Genomic DNA, 26,317 nt, shown 5'->3' on the forward strand with positions numbered 1-26,317 from the left:
ACCATTGGCACAGGGGAGACATCGACAGTGATTGGTAGATGTGAGAACTGAGGGGAGGGGACTTAGATGGTCAGCTTAAAGATAGCGGGGTCTGAGGAGGTTTTGCTCTGAGTGAGGTGGCTCTGAAGGAGGACTGAGGAGGTTGCTCTGTGGGAGGACCAGGAGAGAAGGCTGGCTCTGAAGGAGGAGAATTCTCTGGAAACATTTCTTGAAAGGAGGCTCTCTTGAAGGTGGAGCCTGAGGTTGGCATGAGAAGACTTACCTAGAGAGATCTTGGGTGAGTGATTAAACCAACTGACTGATTTATTCATTCTTATTCCTTTCTTACTTTCTCTCTTTTTCTATTGATTAATCAGTGTATTATAAATTAAATTTCTCTATAAAACCCAGTTGGCTTGGGCATATTCATAAATTGGGAATATATTCCCTGGCGACCATCTTATATTTATGTAAAACCAAGACACAGTAGAAAACATACTTCAGCGGTCATAATTGATATATATATATATATTTCCCTTGCTCCAAAACATTTTAATTATCATAGTTTATGACTTCCACTCTCTTATCTACAACTATTTAATGCTCAAAACTATTTTAAATCTAACATCATGGTGGATGACCCTTCTGATCACTTGCTGGAGTCTTTTTGCTAGTATCCTATTTAAGATTTTTGCATCTACATTCATTAGGGAGATTGGTCTATAGTTTTCTTTCTCTGTTTTTGACCTGCCTGGTTTTGGAATCAGTACCATGTTTGTGTCATAAAAGGAGTTTGGTAGAACTCCCTCTTTGATTATTATGTCAAATAGTTTGTATAGTATTGGGATTAACTGTTCTCTGAATGTTTGATAGAATTCACTGGTGAATCCATCAGGCCCTGGGGATTTTTTCTTAGGAAGTTCTTTGATGGCTTGTTGGATTTCATTTTCTGATATGGGATTATTTAAGAATTCTATTTCTTCTTCTGTTAGTCTAGGCAGTTTGTATTTTTGGATATAATCATCCATATCACCTAAATTGGTGTATTTATTGCCATATAATTGGGCAAAGTAATTTTTAATGATTGCCTTAATTTCCTCTTCATCAGAGGTGATGTCCCCCTTTTCATCTTTGATGCTGTTAATTTGCTTTTCTTCCTTCCTTTTTTTAATTAGATTGACCAGTACTTTGTCTATTTTGTTTGTTTTTTCAAAGTATCAGCTTCTAGTCTTATTTATTAAATCAATAGTTCTATCATTTTTGATTTTATTAATTTCTTCCTTAATTTTTAGGATTTCAAGTTTGGTTTTCTGCTGGGGGTTTTTAATTTGATCTCTTGAGTTTTTTTTATTTGCATTTCCAATTGATTGATCTCTGCTCTCCCTAGTTTGTTGATATATGCACTCAGGGATATGAATTTACCTCTGATTACCACTTTGGCTGCATCCCAAAAGGTTTGAAAGGATGTCTCACCATTGTCATTTTCCTTGATGAAATTATTAATTGTTTCTATGATTTCTTCTCTAACTAAACGATTTTGGAGTATCATATTGTTTAATTTCCAGTTAGTTTTTGATTTGGTTTTCCAAGTACCATTACTGATCATTATTTTTATTGCCTTGTGATCTGAGAAGGCTGCATTTATTATTTCTGCTTTTCTGCATTTGTGTGCTATGTTTCTGTGACCTAATGTATGGTCAATTTTTGTGAATGTGCCATGTGGTGCTGAGAAGAAGGTGTATTCCTTTTTATCCCTATTTATTTTTCTCCATATGTCTATTAATTCTAATTTTTCTAAGATTTCATTTACTTCTTTTTCCTCTTTCTTATTTATTTTTTGATTTGATTTATCTAAATTTGATAATGGTTGGTTTAAGTCTCCCACTAATATGGTTTTACTGTCTATTTCTTCCTTCAATTCTCCTAGTTTCTTCATTAGAAATTTGGGTGCTATATTATTTGGTGCATACATGTTGACTAGTGATATTTCCTCATTATCTAAAGTCCCTTTTAACAAAATATAATTACCTTCCCTATCCCTTTTGATCAGGTCTATTTTTGCTTTGGCTTTATCAGATATCATGATTACCACTCCTGCCTTCTTTCTGTCAGTTAAGGCCCAGAAGGTCTTACTCCATCCTTTAATTCTGACCTTGTGGGTGTCAACCCACCTCATGTGTGTTTCATGAAGACAACATATGGTAGGGTTTTGGATTCTAATCCATTCTGCTGTTCGTCTACTTTTTATGGGTGAGTTCATCCCATTCACGTTCAAAGTTATGACTGTCATTTGTGGACTCCCTTGCATTTTGATAACCTTCCCTAATTCTAACCATTTTTTCTTCAGCTCTACCTTTTAGTCCACTGATTTACTTTAAATCAATCCCCCTTATCCCCTCCCTTGATGTGTTTCTCTTTTTAGTCCCTCCCCCTCCCCACTCTCTTTCCCTCCCCTTTTGTTTTCCCTCTCCCCCTCCCCCCTTGGTTTTCCCTTCTCCCTACCCTTATTGGGTAAGATAGAATTCAAGATCCCAATGGATCTGGATGTTCTTCCCTCTCAGATTTGATTTCCCTGAGAGTAAGGTTTAAGTAAAAATTCGCTTTTTCTCCTTCTTATAAGAGTTTTCTTTCCCTCCCCTTCACGTGTGAATCTTTGTGTGAGAAAGATTATTCTATTTGGTCTTTCTTTTCCCCGTATTTACACATTACATTTTCCCCACATGTTAGTATACATAGATTGATATAAATGTAGTCCTTATAGAAGAGAGTTTGAGTAAAAGAAAAGATAACATTTTTCTCCTTTTCCCTTTCCTTCATATTTACCTTTTCAGGTATTCCTTGCTCTTTGATTTTCGATATCGAACTTTCCACAGTGCTCTGGTCTTTTCATTGCAAAAACTTGGAAATCTTCTATTTCTATTAGGTTGTTGAATGCCCATACTTTCCCTTGGAAGTATATAGTCAGTTTTGCTGGATAGCTGATTCTTGGTTGAAGACCCAGCTCTCTTGCCTTTCTGAAAATCATGTTCCATGCCTTACGAACATTCAGAGTGGAACTTGCAAGGTCTTGTGTGACCCTGATTGGCGTTCCTTTATATCTAAATTGTCTTTTTCTGGCTTCTTGTAGGATTTTTTCTTTTGTTTGAGAGCTTTGGAATTTGGCAATTACATTCCTGGGAGTTGTCTTTTGGGGATTTAGTGTAGAGGGTGTTCTGTGAGCTCTGACAGTGGCTGTATTGCCCCCTTGTTTTAGAATCTCTGGGCAATTTTCTTTAATCATATGTTGTATTATGATGTCGAGTTTGCTGTTTATTTCTGGCTTTTCTGGAAGTCCAATTATTCTTAAATTATCTCTTCTCCCTCTATTTTCCTAATCTGTCACCTTGTCAGTGAGATATTTTATGTTCTCTTCTAATTTCTTGCCGTTTTGGTTTTGTTTTATTAGTTCTTGTTTTAAGGCATGGTTTTCCTTTTCGGTTTTGTCATACTGCTTTTGTAGATGTGTGAATTTCTTTTTCATTATTTCCCACTTTTCCTCCCAGAAGGCTTCCATCTTTTTGATCATTTCTGATTCAAATTCTTCATGGGTTTATGGAGATTTTCCATTTCCTTTGGAAGGTTTTGGAGCATTTGCTTGTGTTTCCTCTTCTGTCTCCTCTATGTTTTGTATTTTTGCTCCATAAAATGTGTCCAAAGTCACCCCCTTCTTCTTGTTTCTTTTGGAATTTGGGGGCTTTTGTGCTTCAGTGTAGTTTGCCATCTCTGTCTGAGTGGGGAGGATTAGCTTTTCTTATCTCTGTCTGGTGTTCAGAGGTTTTAGCCCCAGGCAGATTGTCCTTTCTATGAAGTTGTTGTTCTGTCTTCCTGGGGAAGCCTGGAATTGCTGGTGTGTCCCTGGGTTGAATTGAGTGTGCCCTGAGGCAGGGACCTGAGACTGGGATGGAGGGATCCAGCCAGGGGTTTATAAGCTCCCCCCTTCTCTCTGTTTCCCTACTGTCTGGGTTCCCCCTCGACTGGGTCAGGTTGTTTTCAGAAAGAGGCCTTCTGAATAGCCGGCCCTGGGGTCCTTTTGCCAGCCCTGAGGGTTACTGTTGTTTCCGAAGACCCTGCTCTCTGAGGGGGAGGGGCCGCGGCTTCCCTGACCTCAGGGTGAGGGCTCCTGATAAGAAGATTAGCTTTCCTGGGTTAAATTGAGATTCGGGTGGAAGCATCCAGCCAGGGGTTTAAGAGCTCCCCCGTCTCTCTCAGTTTCCTTGCTGTCTGAGTGCCCCCTCGACTGGGTTAGGTTGTTTTCAGGATGTGGCCTTCAGAATATCCGGTTCCTGAGGCCCTTTTGTCAGCCCTGAGGGTTGCTGTTGTTCCAGACGACCCTGCTCTCTGAGGGGGAGGGCCCGCGGCTTCCAGGAGCTCCGAGGGCTCCTTCCAGGGGGTTACGTGCTCCCCCGTCCCTCTCTTTTTCCCTGCTGTCTGGGTGCCCCCTCGATTGGGTTAGGTTGTTTTCAGGATGTGGCCTTCAGAATAGCAGGCTGTGGGGCTCTGAGGTTGCCTCTGCTGCCTCGGACTCAGCGCTCTGGGTTGGGGGGAATGGGTCCTAGGACCTTCCTTCTGCCTGCCCCTTAGGTCCGAGTGGTCTCAGGTTCTTGCTTTTGGGGGAGGGCGTACCTTTTGATCCAGGTCCAGGTCCAGGAGGAGTACTCCCGGGGTCTATGCTGTTGATCGTTTTGAATTTCGGTGTCCTAGGAGCATTAAGTTTGAGATCGGTAAGGAAGGGTTTCAGGAGATCTGAACTTTAGCTTTCTCTAAGCCGCCATCTTGACCAGAAGCCTGTATATTCCACACCAATCTTTTTACCACTCATATATACTATCAAGTTTTTCTCCTTGTTATTTCTTTGGGGTACAAACTCAGCAGTGCTATGGCTGGATCAAAGGGCAGACAGTCTTTTATCACCCTTTGGGCATAGTTTCAAATTGCCCTCCAGAATGGCTGGATCAGTTCACAACTCCACCAGCAATGAATTAATGTCCCTACTTTGCCACATCCCCTCCAGCATTCATTACTTTCCTTTGCTATCATGTTAGTCAATCTGCTAGGTGTGAGGTGATACCTCAGAGTTGTTTTGATTTGCATCTCTCTGATTATAAGAGATTTAGAACACTTCATCATGTGTTTATTGATAGTTTTGATTTCTTTATCTGAAAATTGCCTATTCATGTCCCTTGCCCAGTTATTATTTGGGGAATGGGGAATTTTTTATACAATTGATTTAGCTCTTTATAAATTTGAGTAGACTTTTGTCAAAAGTTTTTGTTTTGAATATTTTTCCCCAATTTGTTGCTTCCCTTCTTATTTTGGTTGCATTGGTTTTGTTTGTGCAAAATCTTTTTAATTTAATGTAATCAAAATTATTTATTTTACACTTTGTAATATTTTCTAACTCTTGCTTGGTGTTAAAAATCTTTCCGTTCCCAAAGATCTAACAAGTATACTATTCTGTGTTCACCTAATTTACTTATAGTTTCCTTCTTTATATTCAAGTCATTCACCCATTCTGAATTTATCTTGGTTTAGGGTGTGAGATGTTGATCCAAACCCAGTCTCTCCCATATTGTCTTCCAATTTTCCCAGCAGTTTTTATCAAATAGTGGATTTTTGTCCCAAAAGCTGGGATCTTTGGGTTCATCATAGTCTTGCTGAGGTCACTTACCCCAAGTTTATTCCACTGATCATACTTTCTGTATCTTAGCCAGCACCATATTGTTTTGATGACCACTGTTTTATAGTATAGTTTGAGATCTGGTACTATTAGGCTACCTTCCTTTACATTTATTTTCACTATTTCCCAGTATATCTTTGATCTTTTGTTCTTCCAAATGAACTTTATGCTTTTTACTAATTCAGTAAAAAACTTTCTTGGTAGGTCGATGGGTAGGATTGTCATTTTTATTATGTTAGCTCTTCCAACCCAAGAGCAGTTAATGTTTTTCCAATTATTTAGATTAGTTTTAATTGTGTGGAAAGTGTTTTGTAGTCATGTTGATATAGTTCCTGTGTTGTTCTTGGCAGATAGATTCCTAAATATTTATATTGTCTAGAGTGATTTTAAATGGAATTTCTTTTTCTAATTTTTACTACTGAGATGTGTTGGCAATATATAGAAATGCTGATGATTTATGTGGGTTTATTTTGTATCCTGCAACTTTGCTAAAATTGTTGATTATTTCCTCTAGCCTTTTAGTTGATTTTCTAGGATTCTATCATTCGCAAAGAGTGATAGCTTGGTCTTCTCATTGCCTGTTTTAATACCTTCAATTTCTTTTTCTTCTCTAATTGCTACTACTTGGGTTTCTAGTACAATGTTAAATAATAGAGGTGATAATGGGCATCCTTGTTTTACTCCTGATCTTATTGGGAAGCCTTCTAATTTATCCCCATTGCAGGTGATGTTGGCTGATGGTTTTAGATATATACTGTTTATTATTTTTAGGAAAGGCCTTTCTATTCCTATACTTAAAAGTGTTTTCAATAGGAATAAGTGTTGTATTTTGTCAGTGGCTTTTTCTGCATCTCTTGAGCTAATCATATGATTTTTGTTTGTTTGCTTGTTGATTTGATCAATTATGTGGATGGTTTCCTAATACTGAACAATCCTTGCATTCCTGGTATAAATTACACCTGATCAGAATAATTGTGATTACTTGCTGGAGTCTTTTTGCTAGTATTCTATTTAAGATTATTGCTTTTGTGGATCAATCTCATTAGGGAGATTGGTCTATAATTTTCTTTCTCTGTTTTTGACCTGCCTGGTTTTGGAATCAGTACCATGTTTGTGTCATAAAAGGAGTTTGGTAGAACTCCCTCTTTGATTATTATGTCAAATAGTTTCTATAATTTTGGGATTAGTGTTTCTTTGAATGTTTGAGAGAATTCACTTGTGAATCCATCAGGCCCTTGGGATTTTTTCTTAAGGAGTCTTTGATGGCTTGTTCAAATTCTTTTTCTGATATGGGGTTATTTAAGTATATTTATATGTATTTATATACTTGTGTGTATACATATATTTATATATATATAAAGTATATTTAAGTAAGAAATACTTCTGTTAATCTAGGCAATTTATATTTCTGTAAATATTCATCCATATCACCTATATTGTGATATTTGTTGCCATATGATTGAGCATAATAGTTTTTAATGATTGCCTTAATTTCCTCTTCATTAGAGATGAGATCTCCCTTTTCATCTTTGTTACTGTTGATTTGGTTTTGTTCTTTTCTTTTTTTATTAGATTGACCAATACTTTGTCTATTTTGTTTTTTCAAAAAGCCAGATTCTAGTCTCATTCATTAAGTCAATAGTTCTTTCACTTTTAATTTTATTAATTTCTCCTTTAATTTTTAGGATCTCTAATTTAGTTTTCATCTGGGGATTTTTAATATGTTCACCTTCAAGTTTTTTTATTTCCATGTCCAATTTGTTGACCTCTGCCCTCCCAAATTTCTTAATATATGAATTCAAGGATATATATTTCCCCCTGGCTGCATACCATACATTTTGAAAGGATGTCTCATCCTTGTCATTTTCCTCAATGAAATTTTTGTTTCTATTTAATTGTTCTTTAACTGATGTTGGAGAATCATATTATTTAATTTCCAATTAATTTTTTATTTTGTTTTCCATGTATCCTTACTAATTATTATTTTTATTGCATTATAACCCAAAAAGGTTGCATTCATTATTTCTGCTTTTTTGCATTTGTTTGCCATGTTTTTATACCCTAGTACATGGTCAATCTTGGGAATGTACCATTTGTTCCTGAAAAGAAAGTGTATTCCTTTTTGTCCCTATTTATTTTTCTCCATATATGTATTAACTCTAATTTTTCTAAGATTTCATTCACATCTCTTACCTCTTTCTTATTTATTTTTTGTTTTGAATTATCTAGATTTGATAGAGGAAAGTTCAGGTCTCCCATTAGTATAGTTTTTCTATCCGTTTCTTCATTCAACTCTACTAGTTTCTCCTTTAGAAATTTGGATGCTATTCCATTTGGTGCATACATGTTGAGTACTGATGTTTCCTCATTGTCTATACTGCTTTTTATCAGAATGTAATTACCTTCCCTATCCCTTTTAATCAGATCTATTTTTACTTTGGCTTTGTCAGATATCATGAATGCAACTCCTGCCTTCTTTTTCTCAGTTGAGGCCCAATAGATTTTGCTCCAATCTGTAATTCTAACCCTGTGAGTATCTACCCACCTTATGTGTGTTTCTTGTAGATAACATATGTTAGGATTTTGGTTTCTAATCTACTGTGCTATTTGCTTTCGTATTATGTATGGGTGAGTTCATCCAATTAACATTCATAGTTATGATTGCCACTTGTGTATTCCCTAACATTTTGATATCCTCTCCTAGTTCTGCCCTTTATTCTTTTGCTATATCTTTTTAAACCAGTGGTTTACTTTTAATCAGTTCTCTTAAGTCCCACCCTTATTATGCTTCCCTTTCCACCCCCTCCCTTTTTGTTCCCTCATTATGTTTATTTAGTATCTATTAAGTTCCCTCCCACCTCTCTTTCCCTCCCTTTTTGTACTCCCTGCACCCTTCCCCCCCTTGGTTTTCCCCTCTAAACTTCCTTATAGGGTAAGATAGAATTTGATACCCCAATGGGTCTAGATGCTCTTCCCTCTCAGAATTGATTTCAGTGACAGTAAAATTTAAGTATTACCTAATACCACTCTCTTCCTCTTCTTCTTATAATTATATTCTTCCTCTCCCCTTCCTATGTGACTCTTTGTGTGACATAGATTAACCTATTTATTTTATTTCTTCAAGTATCTCTTGGTGCCATCTTCGATTCCCCCTCTTTTTCTTCTTTTTTTTTGCATATCATCTAATAGCCCTCAATGCCCCAATCTCTTCCTGTGAGTGATTCTTAGTGAATATAACTTTTGAGAGTTACAAATAACATTTTCCATATATTAATATAAACAACTTTATCTTATTGAAACCCTTAAAAAAGAAAATTTAAATTAAAAAAAATTTTCCCTTTCCCCTCTCCTATTTACTTTTTCATGTTTTTCTTGATTTTTGTGTTTGGATATCAAACTTTCCGCTTAGTTCTGGTCTTTTCTTTACAAATACTTGGAAAAATTCTATTTTGTTGAATGCCCATACTTTCCCCTGGAAGTATATTGTCAGTTTTGATGGTAGTTGATCCTTGGTTGAAGACCCAATTCTCTTGCCTTTCTGAATATCATATTCCAAACCTTGCGGTCCTTTAGGGTGGAAGCTGCCAGGTCTTGTGTAATCCTGATTGGTGCTCCTTGATATCTTAATTGTCTCTTTTTGGTCTTGTAAAATTTTCTCCTTAGCTAGGAAGCTCTTGAGTTTGGCAATTACATTGATATTACAAAAGACAACTGGGGATTTTCTTTTGAGGATTTTGTGTAGAGGATGTTCTATGAACTCTTTCAATGTCTATTTTGCCACTTTGTTCAAGAACATCAGGGCAGTTCTCTTGGATAATTTCTTGTAGTATTATGTCAATATTTCTGTTTATTTCTGGATTTTCAGTTAGACCAATGATTCTCATATTATCTCCGTGAGACTGGTTTTCCTTATCTTATCATCTTGTCAGTGAGATATTTCATGTTTTCTTCAATTTTGTCAATCTTTTGACTTTGATTTATTAAGTCTTGCTGTTTTGCAAGGTCATTTGCTTCCAGTTGCCTAATTCTGGTCTTTAAGGACTGGTTTTCCACTATAGTCTTTGGATTTTCCTTTTCTGTTTTGTCTATCCTGTTTTTCGTTGCTTCTAGCTGTTTCTTCGATTGGTAGTTCCTGTCCTTTAAAGTGTTAGTTTCTTTTTTAACCATTTCCCAGTTTTCTTGCCAAAATCTTTCCATCTTTTTGATTAGCTCCAATTTAAATTCTTCAATGGCTTGTGGCCAATTGCCTTTTTTTTTCCTTTTGGAAGATTTGGATGCATTTATTTGTATGTCCTCTTCTTCTATTTCCTCTGTAGTCTGGATTTTTTCTTCCATAAAAATTATCTAGAGGCGATATGGCAATGTTGGGACATTAATTCATTGCTGGTGGAGCTGTGAATTGATCCAACCATTCTGAAGGGCAATTTGGAACTATGCCCAAAGGGTGCTAAAAGACAGTCTGCCCTTTGATCCAGCCATAGCACTGCTGGGTTTGTACCCCAAAGAGATAATAAGGAAAAAGGCTTGTACAAGAATACTTCCAGGAATTGATGCAGAGTGAGAGGAGCAGAATCAGGAGAACATTGTACACAGAGACTGATATACTGTGGTACAATCAAATGTAATGGACTTCTCCATTAGTGGCAATGCAGTGATCCTGAACAATCTGGAGGGATCTATGAGAAAGAACACTATCCACATGCAGAGGAAACACTGCAGCTGTAAAAACACCTAAGAAAAACAACTGCTTGAATACATGTGTTGAAGGGATATGGTTGAAAATGAAAATCCTAGTGTAAACAACAACATTTAAATAGATTCTGATCAAGGACACAAGTAATGCCCAATGAAATTGTGTGTTGGCTGCGGGAAGAGTGGGTGGAAGGGAGGGAGGGAAGTAAAGTGATTATTATAACCAAAAAAAATTATTATCTAGGGTCAATGCCTTCTTCTTGTTTTTCTTGGTGTTGGGAAGTTGTTTTTCCTGGTCATTATTTGCCATCATGATGGTGGTTTTTCCTTCCTTTGCCAGTCAGAAGTCTTGGTAAGGAGGGCAGGCTCTCTGTGTATTCAGATAAGAAGCATGGTTTTTGCCTGAGCCCACCTTTCAAGACTTTACAGCTTCTACTATTTATTGCCCTTCTCTGCTCTATCTCCACATGGGTGCCCAAGGTCTGAGTTCTTCGGTCTTCTGAGGCCTCAGGTCTAGCTACTCTCAGGGGTAGGTCTTTGGTGGACTTAGTCAGCTTCCAAGGATCTAGAGGTGCCCCTCGCTCACTCAAAAGATGCCCCTCACTCACTTTCACACTGACTCTGTCTCCATAGGTGGGGTGGGGGAGGGTTGATCATCTCACATTTTGGTGGAAGTTATTTCACTCCCTTAAAATGTGGAAATGCCCAAATCCCACATACCTTCAATGCTGTGCCCTACTGTGAGTCCCTTTGATCTTATGGATTTGTTTTTTTGTTTATTTTTTTGCATTTTGAGGTAGTTTATATCAGTAAGTGAAGAAGAGAGGAAGAGTCCTACGTGTATTCTGCAGCCATGTTCTATATTGTATTTTTAAAGTAAGTTTTTATTAATAGATTCTGTTTTTTACATCATTATAGTTTTTGGCAGGATCTCCTACCAGAAAGTCACCCCATATAGCAAATAGTATTTTTGAAGACAAAAAAAGATACAGAAATTAGAACAATCAATCAATATATTGAAAAAGTTGCCTACTATTCCCTTGTCTGTCATTCATTCATCTTAATTAAGCCAGTTTACAATTTCCCAATAGGTTACATTTGCCCGTACATTTGGTAACCTACCCTTTGTTATTTCTACTGCTAAAATTAATTGTGGTTGGATTTTGAATATTTATATAGGTGATTTTTTTTTGGTGATATAACTTAAAATGAGTGTATTTTAATTGTAGAAACGGAGGTTTTTGGTTTTTTTTTTTTACTTTTTAAACATTATTTTATTTGTTTATTTTTGAATAATTTGAATATTTGAATAATTTAAATATTCCAATGAATAACATTATTCATTGGAAACAATGATCATTATTTTTTCCTCCCCCCACCACCCTCCCACCACTTCTCCCATAGCCGGCACACAATTCCACTGGGTTTCACATGTGTTCTTGGTTCGAACCCATTTCCATGTTGTTGGTGTTTGCACTAGAGGGTTCATTTAGAGTCTCTCCTCAGTCATTTCCTCTCAGCCCCTGTAGTCAAGCAGTTGCTTTTCATCACTGTTTTTACTCCCACAGTTTATCCTCTGCTTGTGGATAGTGTTTTTTAGATCCCTGCAGATTGTTCAGAGACATTGCATTGTCCCTAGTGGGGGAATCCATTACCTTCGATTGTACCACATTGTATCAGTCTCTGTGTACAATGTTTTCCTGGTTCTGCTCCTTTTGCTCTGCATCACTTCCTGGAGGTTGTTCCAGTCTCTGTGGAATTCCTCCACTTTATTATTCCTTTTAGCACAATAGTATTCCATCACCAACATATACCACAATTTGTTCAGCCATTCTCCAACTGAAGGGCATCCCCTCATTTTCCAATTTTTGGCCACCACAAAGAGAGCAGCTATGAATATTCTTGTACAAGTCTTTTTCCTTATTATCTCTTTGAGGTACAAACCCAGCAGTGCTATGGCTAGATCAAAGGGCAGATAGTCTTTTATCGCCCTTTGGGCATAGTTCCAAATTGCCCTCCAGAATGGTTGGATCAGTTCACAACTCCACCAGCAATGAATTAATGTCCCTACTTTGCCACATCCCCCAGCATTCCTTACTTTCCTTTGCTGTCATGTTAGCCAATCTGCTAGGTGTGAGGTGATACCTCAGAGTTGTTTTGATTTGCATATCTCTGATTATAAGAGATGTAGAGCACTTTTTCATGTGCTTATTAATAGTTTTGATTTCTTTGGCTGAGAACTGTCTGTTCATGTCCCTTACCCATTTATCAATTGGAGAATGGCTTGATTTTTTGTACAATTGATTTAGCTCTTTGTAAATTTGAGTGATTAAACCTCTGTCAGAGGTTTTTATGAAGATTTTTTCCCAATTTGTTGTTTTCCTTCTGATTTTAGTTACATTGGTTTTGTTTGTACTAAAGCTTTTTAATTTGATGTAGTCAAAATTATTTATTTTACATTTTGTGACTCCTTCTATGTCTTGCTTGGTTTTAAAGTCTTTCCCTTCCCAAAGGTCTGACATATATACTATTCTGTGTTTACCTAATTTACTTATAGTTTCCTTCTTTATGTTCATGTCAGTCACCCATTTTGAATTTATCTTGGTGTAGGGTGTGAGTTGTTGATCTAATCATAATCTCTCCCACACTGTCTTCCAGTTTTCCCAGCAGTTTTTATCGAATGGTGGATTTTTGACCCAAAAGCTGGGATCTTTGGGTTTATCATATATTGTCTTGCTGAGGTCATTTGCCCCAAGTCTATTCCACTGATCCTCCTTTCTGTCTCTTAGCCAGTACCAAATTGTTTTGATGACTGCTGTTTTATAATATAGTTTGAGATCTGGGACTGCAAGGCCCCCTTCCTTTGTATTTTTTTTTTCATTATTTCCCTGGATATCCTTGATCCTTTGTTATTCCAAATGAACCTTGTTATGGTTTTTTTCTAAATCAGTAAAGAAATTTTTTGGAAGTTCTATGGGTATGGCACTAAGTAGATAGATAAGTTTGGGTAGGATGATCAGGAGTGAAACAAGGATGCCCATTATCACCTCTACTATTTGACATTGTACTAGAAACACTAGCAGTAGCGATTAGAGAAGAAAAAGAAATTGAAGGCATCAAAATAGGCAAGGAGGAGACTAAGCTATAGCTCTTTGCAGATGACATGATAGTCTACTTAAAGAATCCTAGAGATTCAACCAAAAAGCTAATCGAAATTATCAACAACTTTAGCAAAGTTGCAGGATACAAAATAAACCCGCATAAGTCATCAGCATTTCTATACATCTCCAACATAGTTCAGCAGCAAAAACTAGAAAGAGAAATCCTATTCAAAATCACCTTAGACAAAATAAAATACCTAGGAATCTATCTCCTGAGAGAAACACAGGAACTATATGAACACAACTACAAAACACTCTCCACACAACTAAAACTAGACTTGAGCAATTGGAAAAACATTAACTGCTCATGGGTAGGATGAGCCAATATAGTCTATAGGTGATTTTACTAGATGGTTGCCAGGGATTTAATTTCTAAATCCCAAAATGAATTACTAAAGTAAATAAAATTTATGATAGTTTATTTACAATATTTACAATAGAAGGAAGATATTAAGGAAAGAGGGAAAGAGAGAAAAACTCTGACTTCTCCTAATACCAGTTTGAATCTCTAATCCCCATCCAGGGAATAGAGTCTCAAGAAGATGGGCCTTACCTGGAGGTTTCACGCCTCCAGAAAGGCAGGGTCACTAAGTCATTTAGATTTTTTAAGCCCCAGCCGGGAGAAGAGAAAAGCAAGTCCACTAAGTTAGCCTTTCACTCACCAATGGTGACAGTCTAAAAAGAAGTCTGGGTGTCTGTCTTCCAGTCCTCTTCTGAGTTTCAGTCTTTCAGTCGCTCCTCCAAGTCAGTGCCAAATATCTGAATCCCCAATTGTCCGTCTTCCCTCCAGCTCCGAGTGACTGATACTTCACTCCATGCCTGGTTGACTGACTGTTCTCTTCAATCTTTTTTTCTCTATTTAAAGACCTTTTTCTCTTGTGTCACCTCCTCTAAATTTTCACATCTACCAATCACAGCAGACACTTTTCTCTAGAACTGTCCGTTCTTTAGTTCTCACCTTCTGTGTTTGGATTTCATCTTTTTGGGTTACTTAAATCCTCTTTTGTTAAGTTCACCTTTTGTAGTTACTTAACACCTTTTTGTGGTTAATTCACCTTTTGTAGTTACTTAACAGCTTTTTGTAGTTAAAATCTAAAAATAGATTGTCGCTTACAATTCTATCTTCACTATAAAGGAAGAGATAAGTACCTTCATTGTTACAATCAGGAGATATCTAAATCCAGTCTTCACATTATCAACTTTGGGGAGATTTATATATTTTAGTATTATATTCCTACACTTTTATGTTGCTTTTGGTACCTAAAGTACCTGAAGTAAATATAAACATATTATTGAAAGGTTTCATTTCAGCAACATGAACAAAATGCTGTTACGTTCACATTGCTAAAACTTAGGAAGACTGTGTATTCAAATGTAATAACATAAAGATGATATGTACGAATGAGTGCATCCTTGTTTAATTGGTAAATAATGTCTATCAAATACACCATTGTTATTCTTTCATATTTATAAATTTTGTTGATCAATAAGTAATTTTGTTGATTGTATACTTTTCTCATTATATGTTTTTGCTTCTAGGACTCATTTGGCCCAAACTAATAAAGTCTAGTAATAGATACTTCAGGTGTCTGGTGCATCATTACTTTACCAGGTCTTCTGTTGAATATTTGTTTACTAAGGAACAGACATTATCCTTTTCCTTTAAAGCCTTTGCAAATATAGGATATATTCTGCACAATAAAATGTCCTGAGTAAGACTAATACTAAGTTGTTTAATGGAAATGGATCAAGTAAAGGGCCCTGTATTATGATACTCACGTGTAATACTTGCTACCAGATAGACTGAGGCTGGTGAACTACCTCAGCTAAAGAGTTCTAAGCTGCAAATGAGTTTAATTAATTAGGTGACTGCTTTCAATCCATCATTAGTACAGTGCGCTATCAGGAATAAGGGACTACCAGGTTCCCTGAGGAGGGACTACTTGGAAACAGAGTAGGTCAGAGCTACTATGCTATTCAGTAGTGATATCATAACTATCAGTGACAACTGTACTTCCAGCCTAGTTGAGATAAGAAGTGAAGGGAAGAAGGGATGGAAGGAGGAAAGAAGGAAGGAAGGGAAAAGAAAAGAATGGAAGAAAAAAAGGAAGCAAGAAAGAGAGAGAAAGAAGTCAGAGCATCTGTTGAAGTGCCTACTATGTGTTGAGGCACTGTGTTAAGCTATGGATATAAAGATATTGGAGATACAAAGAAGCTAAATAAAAATCCTTGCTCTCAAGGAATTCACAGTCTATAATGAAAAGATAACATGCTAACAACTATGTACAAACAAGATATATACAGAAAAAAATGGGAATAATTAATAGAAGGAAGGCACTAGAATTATAGATCAAAAAAGACCTCATTATAGAAGGTGGGATTTTAGCTGGGACTTGAAGGAAGACAGGGGGATTAGAGAACCATCTAGTGGTCTCTCTGAGGGTCCATGGTCCATGGTCCACTCTGTTCACGTGTGATGATTTCAGTCGAATAATGGAGTGGGAAGCACTATGTCTTCAGTCCCTCATGAGTAGGCATCACATAGTGTTCTGCCATGGCACAGAGGTTCCTTTATTTTATAGGTTTACATGCTTTTCTGGAACAGTATCAATTTTCTACATATAGGTTTCCCTAGAATTTGACAACAGACAGGTAGCCTAAGGGGATAGTCAATGAAACATTGTTGCTATAGATGAATAACATAAACAGGGTAATCTGGAGGTTAGTTCTCTCTGACTTAAGGAGAATCATTGTTACTTTTGGTCAGCTTTCATAATCAATCACAATTACTTAGGAGATGGATAACAAAACATTTCGTATCTCAGTACAGGGTTAGAAGGTAATTTGAGACAGACCAGATTTGGGGTTTTCCTCAATTTACTAGTTCTATTTTTCTTGTGTTATTTTAAAGCACCTGACAATGTTGCCTGGTTTCTGCCTGTAGTGGAGTATGTCTTGAAGGTGATTGATATTCTTGGCTTGCCTGGCTTGTAATGGGAGTGAATATAACTCTGTGGAGAGGGAAATGAGGGGGGTAATGGGTAATGATCTTTAGGTTTTAATTCTGTGAATGTAATCTTTTAGGGTAAATAATCTGGGGAGATTAAGGTGGGATATATATTTATTCTATAAATCTTTGCTTTTATATCATTTCTTTTGTATTGGAGAGAGAACAGTAATCATCCATTAGTGAGGGCAGTTAGAGAGAAGTCACAGAAAGGGATCAATGGGGGGGCCTCATTTTCTGGGGGCTACCTTGCAGCCCCCATTTCCCAAACTGTGACTTTGGCCTGCACTTTAGGGAGATCACTCTGACAGCTTAAGAGAAAATATCCTGGTGAGCAGAGAGACTTGAGAAAGGAAGACTAACCAGTAAGTAAGTCAGTCAGTCAGTCAGACAGTAAATAAAGAGATGGGCATTTATGGATTATTGACAGGCGAGCACCAAAACTATTCAACTGTAAAATGCTCAAAAAAAAAAAAAAGAACTCTCAATAAATGTATTTTGCTTTAACCAGTGACAGTTGACAGTGGCTCCCTATGGCATTGTTTTGATTAGCCATTCAATTACATCTTAGAAATGAAAGAAAGATTTTTGTTTGTTTCAGCATGATCGTGCCATTGGTGATTGGGCATAATATATAAGGTTGTTCATACCAAATTGTAATGTTACAACATCTGCTAAGAACCCCCCCCCCACCCTTTTTTAATACTTTCCACACACTAACCAAATCCTGATGGTCGGACATCTGTTAAGATTACTGCCTTTTAAAGGCTTCTTTGCGATGTTAGCAAATTCCTTTATTTTTTTTTAAGCATAATTCTGAACAAAAACTTGGTTAGTTTTTATGTAATTAGGCACATTCTGTTTGTGATTACTATATCCCAATCTTTTTTTTTTAAATAATATGTTTTAACTTAAATCATGCTGACTTACATTCTATCCCTGTCTGGGAACGTTTGCTTAGGGTGCAATGAAATAAATCATCTGCACCTCAGACTTTGGCCAGGCTGACAGGTGTTAATTTTATTTATCCAAAATGAAAAGAATACTAATCCTTTACCAGAACTTAATGAACAAGTTTCTCAATTGTAAATTAAGAATTAATAGGAATTGGAAGGAACCTCAAAGGTCATCTAGCAAAGACTTAGGCTTTTGAGCAAGGTCATACATGGTTTAAGCCAGATGGTTGTCTGTTCTTTCTCTGGGGAAACATTCCGTTTAGTTCAAGAGTTATCCATTTAGTCTTTTCTATATGTCTACCTCTATACTTTGTACTATGATGGCTATTGTGGTACATGACATGATATCTGCCTTTAGAAAACTTAGAACCTAATTAAAGTTGACAAATTTGTAACCTCACCTACAAACATGAAATAACAACATGCAGAAAATATAGTCAGTGCTCTGTATGGCCAAGAAGAGAAAAATAGGATTTAAACTGAACTCCAAACTCAGTATACTTTAAATAGGTGACAAGGAAAGAGGATAATGTTGTAAATAAGGAAACAACCTGAACAGAGGTATATAATGAATGTGGCCAAGAATAAGGATTGCATTAGAGAAAGTGAGATCAGTCTGACTAGAGTGAAACATATATAGATTTACAAAAGGCAGAAAGAGAAAGAGGCTTTGAATTCCAGGGTAATACAATTTAATGTGAATCCTTTGGTCAATGGTAACCAATAGACTCTTGAAGACAGAGAATGTAATGAAAGAATAAACAAAGCAATGAAATGATGACAGTGTTTTAAGATTAATTGGGCAACAGCAATATGTAGAATATGTTAAAGTAGTAAGAAACTTGAGGCAAGAAAGCCATTGCAATAATACAGGTATGAAAAGATAGCACTGATAATAGAGAAGAAAGTTTGAATCTCAGAAAATGAGGACTAAGAGGCTGAGAGAGATAGAGATGGAAAGAGAAAAAGTAGAAAATGCTTCCTCAGCCTTGAACTCAGGCTATTCATAGATTGGCGGTGTCATTGATAGTACTCAAGAAATTATTGCAGATAAGGGAAAAGTGTAAGCCTTTCCTCCAAAAACCAATTTTCAGTCACATTTACTGTGTTCTCAGAACCATTCAGTTTTTATATCTACCTCTAAAAATGTGAAAAATGATACTGAAAAATAAAGACCTAGCCTGTGGTGGAGAGATTATTTCTGTCTCATGAGACTATCAGGACTACACTAGTGAAACACTATATCATATCTGTGCACATCTAGCTGGTTTTTATCTGACATCATTTATTTTATTTCTAATAACTCTTCACCAAAGACTCTCTCTTATGACCCATCATGGAATGGAAGGGACCCTGGCCTCTCACATGCTCTGCCAGCAAGCTCTGGCAGCTCTTGCCAAACCAGGAAAGCTTTAAGTCTGGACCTGCAGAATGACTGTCATACAAAACCAGCCCTGCTGCCTTCATAGAAGCTCATCCCCAGAAGGTTGTTTCTCAGGTGATAAATTTTGGTCCCAACAATTTTTGAGATCAGCTGCTGTTAGGCATGGAAGGTTTTCGGTCCACATTGCTGGAAGGACTAACAGTACCATAGAGTCACAGATTTTAAAGCTAAAGATTCTTCCTCCTTTTTAGTGCTCATGCTTCAGCTCAAATCCAAACTTTCTGTAAAAAATCTTTCTGGGTCATGCTGCCCAAGTCCTTCCACCCCCTCTCCTCCCCCTTCCTACCAGCACCATGTCCTCTAAAATCAATCACCTTTTACTTACTCTTTATATAACTTAAAGGTAGAGATTATTTTTGCCTTTCTTTATATCCCTCATATTTAACACAATGCCTGGCAAAGAATAAGCCTTTAATAAATGAGAGTTGACTAAGATTGACTTTAAAGAAATTGTACTCTTCCTAGTACTTTCCCATATTGAATTATATCCTAGTTTTATTTAATTGCTTGAGAGAACTGCTCTTATGCTTATTCAAGTAACTGCTTGAAGGTAAGTAAATATATCAGAATCATTCTTCCACAGTCACTTGATGAAATGCTATGCATCCTTTAACATCACATCTTCTAGGAAGTCTTTCCTATTCTACTTCTTCCCCATATGAAATGATCTTGCATAAATTTTTCCCTCTCATCTGTCCTTACATTCTAATCAGCAGTATATTTTTGTGTAATCATTACTTATTTTGTATGTAGATCATATCTCAGCTATATTGTAAGCTCAATGAGGGGACATATTGCATATTATCATTGGATCTATAGTGCTTAGTGTATAAACTGGATAAATGACTATTGAGTGAATAAATGAATCTACTTTCTTGAGATGTCAAATTATAAAATTAAATATGGCTTCAAAGGCTTAAAAATGTTTTAAGTATAAGAATTTGCCATTAGCTTTAAAAACCAAGCTTTTATTTCCTTCCCCCACTCCCATAAAAGAAAATAACCATACCCACCCCCATATACACATAGCCCAATTGTTCCTTTTGCTCTTCTCATGTTCTTTATCTCAGCTAATGAGATGAAATATTCCTGTAATTATTCATCATTCTCTAATGTGCATTCAGGGTATTGTAATAGCAGCTATATCTTCCTGTCCCACCAACCCACCTCCAATCACACAAACAGAAAATCTTCTTTCTCTTCTATTTCCCTAACCAGTTAGGTGCCATGATAAATAAGTCTTTTAGGAGATCCTTTGGGGTGAGAAAATCTACTTTGGTAATATATAGATGTCACAGATCATATTAAGTACACCAAATATTTGAAGCTTTAAAGAATATACTTGTAATACATTTATGAAATATAATACATTTTTTAAGTATACATTTCATATAACCAGTAAAACCTAATGCCCTAAGTACATATTCAGAAAAGAGGATTCACTTGCATCCTTGCTTAGTGTTTCTCTTTGCCTCAAGGTCAGGGATGGTGTTAACAGCTTGTCATAGGTAAAGGCTGATGCTTGCACAGCTCTGTGTTCTCTTGGTTTACCACTTTGAGTAGTTTTCTGTCACTTCCTTCCTGTTGAAGATAACCATATTACCCCTTCTGCTTTCAGAAATCTAATGTACGAGCATGACTAAAACAGAAAGGACTCCCCTGGGTCTCCTTGACAGTGTTGGATATCAACATTTGAAACATTTAACACTCCAGAAGAGACATTAGAAGATCTTTCTTAATGAGATCAATGCTCTTTATAGTCACTTATAGTTATTTTATAGGATTATGCTCACTGTTTGAGGTATAACTATCTTGAGGATGTTTTGTTTTACCACATTTCCAACATAATAAATTCTCAAACCTCAAAAGGAAATTTCACTTAGACCTGCCCAGTAATTCAAATCTTTATATTCTTTTCTACACATCAAAGAATTACCTCTAGAATCATTGTCATATTTCATGACTTACTCATCAGACCAAATGGAATACATCCTTCATTAGACTTTCACCCACCTTTTAACCAGGAAACTTCTAAAGAGCAGAAGAATCAAGAAGTTCTTTCTTTCATCTCAAGCTCACCACTCTTGACATAATAATATTCCTGGCTCTCCCTTTTCCCCACTTAATCATGTGTGAGAGAAGAGAACTAAGCACTCAGTGATACATGGAATTTCTATGTGTATGCTTTTTTGTTCTGTTACCCTGGACCAACTTTATATTTCTTTCACTTTATAAATATTAAGCACCTAAAAACCATAATGTCTGTGTTTTTTCCCATGTTGTAGCCTTTGAAACTTTTCACAGTAGTGATTTTGTTTCATAGTCACAAGATCAGAGCCACATTGAAACTATAGTAAGTCTGTTAAATATTTATATTTATTTATATGAATAAATCAGCAGCAACTTATCAGTGTGTGACAGTCTGGATATTAGGTTCACTAGGCTAATAGGCTAGGAAACTACTGATTTAAATAATGAATGAAGTGAGGACCTTTTAAAAATAATTATTATTTTTAATATATTTTTTATTTTATATACATATATATTTATATATAAATTATATATATGTTTTATATATAAATTATATTTATATATTTTTTCATAATAAAATAAAAATATTATTAAAAAGCCCTTTATAGTAAAAAATGCCTCACACATTTGAGACTCCTTTAAACGAATGAACTAAATCATTCAAAATTAGACATGACAGAAAGCTCATAGACTTGCCACAATCCATGGTCTGGTAAGTTTAAGTGTATGTCTCTTTGGAAAAGATGATAATGAAAAAGTATGAACAAGATTAAGTCACTTGAGAATTCTTCTGTTGTTGGAATAGTGGAACAGAAGAAGAAAGTATGTATTGGATTATTTATGTTGACACTGAAACTGGAGAGGGGGAAGCACTTTGACACCACTTAGTACCTGACAAAGCTAAGTGGCAGAGGATATTACTGTTGTTTCCCTTTGCTGTAGCCTAATCCCAACTTGGTTTTGGAGCAATTTGGTATAATTCAGCCTGCCCTTTTCCCCCTTGCCATTTCTTGTCACCACAGAAGTTTGGTATGCTAGTGAAGTTTCTTGACTATCCAGAGAGCCTACAAGCTATCTCTTTTTGGTTCATCTTGTGGAATGCTGTGCCACAAACCAGTACTGATGGGGCCCTGGATTCATTGTTGGTTAATCTGTCAAGACTAGGAGTAAGAGTTCCAGCAACCAACCATTTGGGTATTTGTCCTGGCTCCCTTCTGTCTTAGAGGATCTGGAAATATCCTTTCTCTACTACAGTGCAAAAGAATGGAGGAGACTGGTAGATTTAAGATTTTTTTAAAGTTTTATTGATAACATTGTTTTTTATATCTCAGTAATTTCTAGATAAATCTCACTTCTCTCATCCAGAAATCTTTCATTCCCCAATAAGTAGTGAAGGGGAAAAGTTAATAGTAAGATCAACTAATTAATAAATTTGTCACATCTAAAAACATTCACTACATTTCACCCTCATGGTTGCCCCCTCAACAAAAAGAGGGTGGTACAAAAGCTCATTTTTTCTTTGGGACCAAGATTGGTCACTATAAGAACATAGAATTCACTTGTATTTTTTTTTAATTTGCAATGTTAGAGTCATTTATTTTTTCTTGATTCTCCTTTCTATCTCATTGCATGAGTCTTCCCATGTTTCTCTGAATTCCTCCTATTTTTCACTTCTTATGGTACAAAGAGATTCCATTCAGGTGCCAATTTTATTTAATCTTTTTGTAATTTGTGGGCACCTACCCTATTTTCAATTCTTTGCTATGAGAAAAATTTCTGCTGCAATATATAGTATGTTCTCCCTCTCTCTAGAATATTTGCCCAGGAGTGAGACCTGGCTGAATCAAAAGGCATGAGTAATCATTGACTCTTTTTTTTAATGCAATTCTAAATTTATTTTTCCAGAATGTTTGAGTCAATTCACAGCTCAGCCAATAGCATTTTAGTGTACCTTTCTTTACATATTCCTCTATTACTATTTCCATCTTTTCATCCTTGCCAATTTCTGAATATGGCATACAGCCTCAGAATTGTTTTAATTTTTATCTCTCTTATGGTAGTTTGGAGCCATATTTTATAATTCTTTCAAGAACTATTTGTTCATATCCTTTGACCATGTTTTTATAAGTTGGGAAAAGGTATTAATATCGCTACATTGTGGATATCAGAACTTTATTAAAGAGATTTGATACAAAGGGTTTTCCCCTGATTGTTTCCCCTTTTTATCATCACTACATTGATTTCTTCCTGTAGAAGCTATTGATTTCATGTAAATGCAGTTGGATAGTTTATCACACTGGTTGTCCACCCATCATCCTTTCCTTTTACCAAGAGGTCAGCTCATTTTTCTTCCCCTCATGTAATTCTTGGTTTTGCCTTTTATTTCTATCCTCCATGTTTCTTGTTTTTTATAAAATGTAGCCTACTCATTCCTACCATGTACCTCTGTCATCCTCTGTATGATCTTCATTTTTATTTGTCAGAGGCAGTGGTATTCCAGGTTTCATGTATATATAGCAAGACCAATAAAATACTATAGTATTGAAAAAACGAATCTTTGCTTTAATGGGAAACTTGGGTCAGTAAAGTAAGTTTTCAGTTTCCCAAAAGTAAGCCAGCAAGCTGTCTTTTCAACTCTGTGCCCAATTCATTGTCCAACTGTAATACCCAACCCAGCTATGCATGTTGGAATCTGGGCAATAGACAGTTTTCATCCATTTGATCTTTCCTGTGTCCATGGACAAGCCATCTTCCTTCAAGTGATTAAAGATCCCTTTCAGAAGGCTCTATAACATTTTGGGGCTTGATGCAATTAGTGTAATACCTTATGCAAACATGACCTTGTAGAGGATCTCACTATCCAGAAATGTCTTGTGCCTCTTAATGGTGCTTATTGCCAGAGTCACCTAACAAGATTATTTTTGGTGCTACATCTTTCAAGAAACACTACATTAACTCTAAATGATTACCCTAGTGCAAATATCAATAATATGGAAATAGGTCTTGATCAATGACACATGTAAAATCCAGTAGAATTGTGCATCAGCTATGGAAGAAGGGTGGGAGGAGAGGAGGGAAAGAACATGAATCATGTAACCATGGAAAAATTTTCTTAATCAATAAAATTAAATTAAAAAAAAAAGAAACACAGCATTATCTTATGTGAAAGGGAGACACTTTGTTGCAAAAGAGCTTGTCACACAAAATGTCATTAAAAGCATTTCCTTTGCTTCCTCTCTAAATATGCTCTATCTTCTGTGGACAGATTATTGTTAGCTGAAATGTGAATATACATTTTTATGATAAGTCAGAAGTTTGTCGAGGAATGTAATGATAGGACTCTCATTATTTAGTAGCATGTATCAACTCCCAATTTGGTCTGAGTGTCAAAAGCCATTTAAGATTGTTTTAAGTTTCTTGGATGGCATGTTGAAATATTCCTACTGGAAGAGATTCTTACTTTTTTTTCTATCAAAGAAGGTTTCTAGTAGCAAATTTTTCTAGTATTTTCCCTGCTGATATAATCCTGTATTAGTGAAGCTCTGTCATTTCTTCTTTTTCTTAGATCTATAAATGAAATTGTCTCTTTTATTTCCAATAAAATACAAGTTCCTTGAGGTCAGAGACTTCATGTTTTTATCTTTATAGTCACATCTCCTACCACAGTGTAGCCTATAACCATAGGGTGCTAGAAGGGACTGATCTTTTCCCTCTCTTCATGCACATTCCTCACTTCACCTGCCCCTCTGCCCAGCAACCCAATAAGAGTGCTTCCTCCCTCCCCTGTCTGGGGTAAGGCTGAGAGCTCACATGCAATGTGAGAGTGCACTTTGGGCACTTAGTCTCTAAAATCTTTAAAAGATTTGCCATCACTGGTCTAGAACATAGTAGATAAATGTTTTTAAATTAAATGTTTAAATTAAGTGAATTAAAGATCATGTAGAGATTAAAGTTAGTACTGAGACATTGGATAAATGAATTATTGACTATTCTAGGTAAATATTTCTGTAATGATTTTATATTTAGATGTTCTGGATACATGATTTTATAAACCACAAGATTCTAAAAGAGAAGCTAGGTTGCACAGTGGATAGAACACCAGGCCAGGAGTCAGAAAGACTCATCTTCCTGAGTTCAAATCTGACCCTTAGACAATGACCCTCGGCAAGTCACTTCACCTTGTTTGTGCCTCATCTATAAAATGAGCTGGTAAAGGAAATAGCAAACCACTCCAGTATCTTTGCCAAGAAAATGCCCCAAATAAGGGCATGAAGGGTTGGATACAACTGAAAAACATCTAAAATATGAAGCATCTAAAATGAGAAAGAATCTTAGAGATCATCTAATCCAGTGTTTTCCAGACTTCCATCAATCATATTGTATACAATGTCAATAGTAGTCTTTTGTGAAAATTTCAATGGTGATGATATTTCAACCTCTAACTTTGAAGATCTTGGCCTTTTTTTTGTATTATGGACCCACTGGCAGTTTGGTAATATATATGGACCCATTCTCAGAAAATAAAATATATAGGATTATAAAGGAAACCAATTATATTGAAATATGGTTATCAAAATATTTAAAAACATATTAATAAACCCTAGGTTAAGAACCCCAGCTCTAAACTACTAAATGAAGTGTTATATTTGTTTATAAAAATACATATTATACATTTCAGTTTGAGTATAAAAATAGACTGAATTCTTTCTGTTTTGCTCCTTAATTTCTCTAAGCTCCCTTTGTCCCTGAGAGTATTGGACTATTATTTATGAATTATGCTAATATACTTTAAACCTTAGTGTTCTGTTCCCAAATGAGTTTAAACAAATCATTACTGTTCTGTGCCTAGGTTCGTTTGTAAAATGCTGATTTTCAGATGTTCATTTTTAAATGAGTAAACTAGTGACAAGAAATTTAGTAATTTTCCTGAAGTCATACAATTAACTGGCAAGGAAAGTCTTCTAGTCCTTAGTCCATTGTTCTTTCCATGATACTACATTGTCTTAGGCTCAGTTCAATTCAATGATACAAGTGTTCTTTGAATAACTTTTCTGAGCTCAGGCCCTATCAAGTATTAAAGAAAAAATAGAATATTTCAATAAAACACAGAGTTTAAACTTTATTAAGATGTTTACAAATACCCATTAAAATTGGGATTTAGTATTGTTGTGTGACAAAGAAAAGTTTATAGTTATGATGTATAATTATTGCAATGATTCCTATTTGGGTAAAAAAAGACAATAGAAGTCTATAATATAGTGTTTTCATGTTGCTGAACTATCTGAGGCAGTTGGTTCTTTGGTGGATAATCAAAGAAGTTAATTTTAGGAT

At 35.9% G+C, this 26,317-nt stretch overlaps 1 protein-coding gene across 8 annotated transcripts in view; it reads left to right on the forward strand.

Annotated features, from left to right (window-relative positions):
- Positions 1 to 26,317, forward strand: part of BABAM2 (BRISC and BRCA1 A complex member 2) — a 604,603-nt gene that overhangs the window by 450,488 nt on the left and 127,798 nt on the right. The window lies entirely within an intron of this gene.

Source organism: Monodelphis domestica, chromosome 1 (assembly GCF_027887165.1).
Source record: "Monodelphis domestica isolate mMonDom1 chromosome 1, mMonDom1.pri, whole genome shotgun sequence".
NCBI classification, from domain to species: Eukaryota; Metazoa; Chordata; class Mammalia; order Didelphimorphia; family Didelphidae; genus Monodelphis; species Monodelphis domestica.